Source organism: Larus michahellis, chromosome 4 (assembly GCF_964199755.1).
Source record: "Larus michahellis chromosome 4, bLarMic1.1, whole genome shotgun sequence".
In the NCBI taxonomy this organism is placed as follows: domain Eukaryota; kingdom Metazoa; phylum Chordata; class Aves; order Charadriiformes; family Laridae; genus Larus; species Larus michahellis.
This window is the reverse complement of record NC_133899.1, coordinates 19028466-19035451: the sequence shown is the minus strand read 5'-3', so window position 1 is coordinate 19035451 and position 6986 is coordinate 19028466.

Genomic DNA, 6986 nt, shown 5'->3' with positions numbered 1-6986 from the left:
CACAGAGAGTTCATAGCTTATTCCAAAACCACAAAATACTTAACCCAGGACAGCTAGTCCCAGGCCTGTTGGCTTTGAGCCTCTTCATTAATTAGAGTCTGAGTAAAGAAGGGGCTCGCCCTGGCTCCCCCTCCAAATCCTGTCTGAATTAACTCCATTTTGCATTTGTAGAAATGAGTGCAGAACAGGACCCGCTGCATAGTTTGCTGAGGACCCTTCTGCTGCCCTCCTTCAGGTAATTCAGGTTTTTTCTCTGGTCTTTCCTTCTACCAGTATTTCAGGCAGTACCAAGTGCTGGGGAGCCTTCGGGGAGGAGCCGCGGCGGCGATGGGCCATCTGCAGCCCACTACTCTGGGGAAGCTGGGACCACTTGTGATTTCACACACAAGCAGCACTAATCTACAATAAATCTTATAAAATCAATAAAAATATGGAAAGTATATCATTTTAAAGAAAAAACACATGAGACATGGCCATTAAGGGCACAGCCATTCTAATACCTGTGTCTGGTTGAAACTGCAATTAAAAACATTCCAATAATAAATCTACTTTCAGCCTCGTTTAATGCTTTTAACTTTCTTGAAAGTTCAAGCTGGTATCCCAAAAATGTGCCAGGACTTTCACAACGTATTTTATAGACTCATAAATAAATATGGCAATTAATCTAAGCTATATTTCTTTCATATTTGATGACAATTTATTATGACACTCACTCATTCAGTGCACAAAAACTCTAATGCACTTAAAATCGGATTTCAAACCAAACGTTTTATGGGAAAATATAGTATTGATCATCCATTTAAAGATATCATGTGATGATTCATAACCTGCTATAAAAAGGATCTTATGAGGACATTGAGAATGAGTTTTGTGGACCATGCTCGCCACAAAATCCAACGTATGAGATCTATGGTTCTCAGAGATGTTTTATAGTTCTGTTTAGAGTTTTCACCTATAATGTTATTGTGGTTTATGATGGACAGCAGCTTTAAAATAAGACATTTTGCATATCTAAACTAAAATTAAATAAATATAGGCTAATCCGTTAAACATTTGCTAGCACTTTTTGTCCATTTACACAAATTCACACATGAAATTTGTTCCTTTCAAGGATAATTTCCACAATTTTGGGTGTCTTAATTGGATAGTTTGTGCAATACACATCTGCTACAGTGTCCTTTGATAAAATGAGACGCAGGAGTGATAACGGCTTCACATACTGCTCCTTGCTGGTTTAGAGATACAGCCTGTGCCACTGGTGGCTCAGGAAGCTGCAGCGCCTTGTGGTTGGAGATGCCACCAGCAGTAACGTGCGCTCTGCTGTCCCGGTTGTGCGGTGCATCGTTGGAAATGTTTTCAAAGCTGAAAAACTCCAGAAGACACATCCCGAAAATCCCGCTCCTGGGGTAATTATTGGTACTTGCGATGGGGTGCAGAAGGAAGAAAGGGGATTGCAGCACGTTGTACGCTGTGTACGGTTTCACATCCAGGCTGCACAGGACAGGCTTCTCCAGACCTTCACCATCAGCAGACACTTTTCAGTGGAAATGCTGCTTGGGATTTCCCTGCATATGGACCAGCTCTCAGAGCCTGGCTGGGGCTGGTGTGCAACCACGCTGGTGATCAGCGAGGTTTCTGTGAGAGAGAGGGTGAGGAGGAGGATAGGAGCGGGAAATGTCTTTTTTTGCCTTTGTAAATAATTAGTGTCTGCATTTGTGTACTTGACTGGTCCCTCCTTCCTCCCGGCTCTGCCTGCCTGCTGTCTCGCTCAGTTCCTGGGAGGGCCCGTGGGGTAGCTCTGGGCCACAGTGGGGTGAGCGTCCCAGCCAGCGAGGCCGCCCAGCCTCCAGCCGTCCCTGGGACAGGTGTCCTGCAAGTGCCTAGGGGTTTGCAGCAGTTGAAAATAGCCAACTTCTCCTTTCATGCTCTGAGATTCTTAATATAATGATGTTTCCCATTTGAACAGCTCATAGTTGTTGCCAGCCTAATTATTTTCTGGATCTTTCCTTAATGCTATAGGCTTTGGGTGGTGACACCAATGCTTGGAGAGACAGCAGAAGGAAATAAGTAGTGAAGGCTAAAGCACTTGGTTAAAGAAGAGTCTCATTTATAAATCAATTTTAATAACATATTTAAAAGCTCTCACATTTGCCTTTAATGTGTTTCCATTTCCCCCTTGGTCATTAATATTTAAAATATTTTTCTTTACTGATCTTTTTTCTATTGTGTCCTTTCTAACTTTCTTTTCTCTCTTTAATCTGCAAACAGTGAGTTTTTGAGAAATGCATAATCCATGAGAAATCCAGATAATTTGATACAGGAAAAACCTTCAATCCCATGAAAGAAATTTTAGAGGAGTTGAGTAATTGTTTAAAAGTTATTCCAAACAGTTTAACTCATAAAAAGGTATCTGTTTTCTCTGATGGACTTTCAAAATGAGAAGGCACCATTATTTCTACTAGGAAGTAATAATCAGCAATGAACTTTTTCTAAAAAAAAAACCACCTGTGGGTAATGTTTTTCAGCAAGCCTGCCCTGGAGGTGGCTTCATTCCGTGGGTGATTTAAGGGCATGAGATTTGCTGGAAGCCCATTGCACGTCAGGGGCTGCCTTTACTTTTGAAAATAGGATTTGGGTTCCTCGTCCACGCCTCTCAGGTGGAGATCGTCTCTTCAAATGTGCTGTTAAAGAAAACAAAAGGAGAGGACCTAAGGAGGAGGGTCAGTAACTGGTTTCCCAAGTAGGGTTGAGTAAAAACCTCAGACATATGCTTTGGAGGATTCATCGCATTTTATAAATAATGTGGATTTTATAAATAATGTTTAAATGCAGCTGTGATGTGGGTGATTGCAGCTACAGGTGGGTCTAGGGGCCAGCCCTGCTCCTTGCCAGTTTGATTGGAGATTGCTCACCAGTGAGAGCAATTGCAGCTCCATTTAAGGACGGGGGAAGAGCTGCTCCTGTAAGGCCTCAATTAAGTGGATTTGTTACACCTGGAGTAGGAGGTAGGAGCTGGGCTGTGGTTTAGTATGAAACATGGCTGGAAGCAGGAGCACAAGCTGCAGGATTGGGACTGCTCAAGGTGGGTGAGAAATGAGATGGTGTCTTCCAGCTGTATTTGTGCTGGTTCTGGGGAGCGCTCTGGGACAGGCAGTGCTTGCCGAGGGTCTTCTGGGCACTGGGGGAGATGGTGGGCAAGGGGGCTGCAAAGGGAGGAGGTGGTTTCCTGAGGTTGTGGAATAGCTCCGTAGCAGAGGCAGGAGCTACCTCCCTCCTTGGTCAAGGCACACAGCAGTGTGTAGCTGGAGTAGCCTATCATCTCGGGGGAGAGATGAGAGCTAAATTTAATGTGTTGTAAATTCTCTAGAGACAATGGGGAAACCTCCAGAAAATAATTCATTTATATATCATGGGGAGGCTCTATGGGCGATGAAACGACATGCTTTATTGTGGAACAGAATAATGACCGCTCACCAGAACCACTGGAAAGGATTTTAGACACTTAACAATATCAGTTTGATTTTTTTATTTTAACTTTATTACTTTAGTCATTAATTTATTGTGCCTAGGAAGAATTTATCCTCTTCTTAGCTCATGCTGGGTTTTATGTTTTTATGTATGTATATACACACATGCATATTATTCTCAGTCCATTATTCATCTATGAATTCTTCATGATTTGTAAATGGGCGATGAAGCAAAGAATACTAAAATGTAACAAAGATGGAATGGGGATCTGCACCATTTGTTACTTTCAAGGAAGAGTTTAATATGAAGATGTTGTTGTCTGATGTTTTAATATCTACCAGGGAAATGCTATAGCTGCCATGGCTATCTTGCATTTTTTTGTTGTCTCATCTTTGTAAAATATGTACTGGTTTTTGGGTGGATGGCTTTAGCACCAGAGATCTGTACTGGTGGTCGTGGTGGTGGAGATACTTGCATGTATTTCACTGGCTGTTGTTGAGAGTGGAAGGTGAGTTAGTTGTACCAACTGCTGATGCAGTGAGTGGTGGGTCTGCCCGGGTGCCTGGCTGGGGGCAGTGGGGTGACCCTGGGAGATGCTGCTTCTCCAAAGCTTCAGTTGCATATAACAGACAGGCTCCCACAAGACTGAACCCTAAGTGATGGACAAAGGCTTGTTCCTCTGCTCAGTTTGTTCCTCATGCATCAACTCCCAGTGCCTCTTTGATTATGCAGAGCTAGAAAAAGCCTCAGTAAACGTGTAGCAGGCAGTCGGCAGCCTTGGAATAGCTTTGCTGCAGGGTCCTTGCCTGGCTTGCTTGTGCTCCTCATCACTTTCCGTGTAGTTTTACTGTGTAAAATGACTCAAAAAACCCAAAATGTTGCCCCATAGATTGTTTTATCTGTACTCTTCTGCTGAGCATAAATATTATTCAACTTCCTTCCATTGCTTGTGGCAATGGGGTGGGGTTTCATTGCAGAAATAGCTGATTGCCTCCCAGTTCGGGGCTGGGTGGCACCATGACTGCAGTGGCCTTCTTTTGTCACCTCTGTGCCTTTGGTTTGGCCATATGAGCAGGAGAAGCCCTGGGCAGTAGCAAGCTAAGTTGAGTGTGCACCATGATATGAATGTTTTTTTTTATTTAATAAATATGAAATTAATTTCCTCATGAATGACTAAATGCCACATACAGACAGTACGCAATCAGTCTCTCTAGTATTAATAGATATGATATCTGCGGGAGCAGTATCCAAAACTGGTAAAAAACCATTGTTTGTAGACACAGTGAGTGAACCCCACAGGGAATGGTTCTAAGTGCTGTGGGAAGAATGTCCTTACTGTGCCAAAGGATGATGTGGTGTGTTTGTTTTGTTTTTTTTTTTTAAGATGGCATTGGTTTAGTCTGCTCTTGTACTCCTTTTGTGCTGTCAATTTGCCCCTTATTTGTTCTTCCAGCCTGATCTGTGTGGTATAGTGATGGAGCAGAGCTGTATTATTGGAGCTTAGAGAATGAGGGGTAACACGGAGGGTTATCTGGCTGATCTTTGATGCCAAAGAAATGCAGGAAATAGAAACCCCAGTATCTTTCATAAGCCGGAGTTGGTGATTAGTGCACAGTGTTACACCGTGTGTTGCTAAAGCCCCCATGGCGGAGCTCTCTGCTGTGTGGCAGTGGAAGGCTGTGTGATCCAGCGTGGTGCGTAGCTGAGGCCCAGGGCAGTGTGCTGTCTCGTAACAGCAGAGCTGACTGCGGTTTGCATCAGTGAGAGGCGTTGTTAGGTCAATTTAAAACCAGAGCCTTAAAGTCAGTGTAATTATGCAAATGTTGCCCTTGCTATTAGCACTTTTGCCCTGGTAGCTTTGGCGTATATTTTACAAATGAAGTTACTGTCACTTTTCATTATGTTGTTTACTGACCCATTGCTTTGGAGATGCTGCTCTTGCTTGCTCTCAGGTACCGGCCGCTCCTGCCACTGCAGTGTGCATGCTCTGACGCAGCCCAGCGGAGCCCCGTCTCTGCTGGTGTTTGATGTGATGGCTTTGAAGAGTTCTGTAAGTGTTCAATACAAGTTGTGACTGCTCCCAAACGTTTTTCTTTCTCCTCTCCTGAGTGTTTCCCTGCAAATGTTACCTGTTCTCACTAAACTCCAGTCAGCCTAGCTTCTTTTCAGAGCCTTCAAAAAAGGCCTTGGTACCTTTAATTATTAAACCAGAAAGCAAGGAGTGTTTTGGGAAAGGTAGAGGGAAGCAGAGCAGGTGACTGCTATTCATTGGTTTAGTATTAGCCTAAAAATGCTTTGGTTAATTGCGAGCTTTACCATTAACTCAGTGGTGGAGTGTGTGGCTGTTAAACAGAGCTGGTAAAATCCTCTGGGTTTTCACACAGTGCAGTGGAATAGCCCTCTTGGAGAAAGACCAACAAAAGAAAAGCCCAAAGTTCAGTCCTTGCATGATGAGAATTATTAATATCTAACAAGAAAGAAAAATACTTGACACCAAAAATCACTTGCAAAATCTTTGTGTATTTTGAAGTTATGCAAAACAGGTTATGATTATTTTTTTCAGACCAAGAAAATAAAATCTGGGAGTTCTTTTTATTTTATTCCCCTCTTGGTGTTGCAAGCTTCTCCCTGCCCTCCGTGATAGCCACAGACACTGTATTTGGGACATGCCCCAGGGGAAGCGGGGTTTCCAGCTCCCTGCTATGAGATGTTAAATTTCCTTGCAGAAGGCTCAGGCTCAAGTTTTGCTGGTTTAGGGATTTTTCTCCTGAGCCTTTCCCAGGATAGGTCTTGAAGAAGTGAGCGTGCGGAGAGGCTGGCTTCTGCCTTCCTGGGGCCAACTGCTTATTGCTCCCTACACAGGGCTGAGCGATGTGTGGCTCACAGCGAGCCCCTTTCCTCTCTGCTTTGGGTTTTTCCTCTTCTTTCCAGCTTATATAGCAGAATTAAACCTCTCAGAGGCTTTCTGCTGGCATTGGGGGCGTTGTAAGGGAGGATCAAACTTCAAGTCTCATTCATAAGCGAGGTTGGCACAGCAGAGTCTGTCTGGGACTGCAGTGCCTTCACTGCGGCTGTCTCTAGGTGGTTTTTCCCCTTAAGAAGATCCTGGTTCAACTAATGTGATTTTCATTTTAAACTCTTGTAAACCCTCTCTGTGTGTACTCAACATCAGCCTGACTTGGGTTTTCTTGCTGTTGGACTTTAACAAGAGCTAATCAGCTTAAATACATCTGCAGTTGGGTTTTGCATCAGTTCAATGAGGTCAATTTAAAATTGATTTCCTAAAGCTATTGCAGGGCTTCCCATATTGACAGGTCAAAGCATTATTGAACACCAACTTAGTAACAATCCTGTTTGCATCACAGTGTCTTCGTCACTACGTCAGTGCCTGAGCACTTCGGGAGCTCCTGTTTGAGTTCGTAAATCAGAAGGGAGAAATAAATAAAAGCAGAGAGTGATGTGAGTAATGGTCCCTTTCATGAATCCAGGCCATTGTTGAAAGCACATCAAGCTGTTGG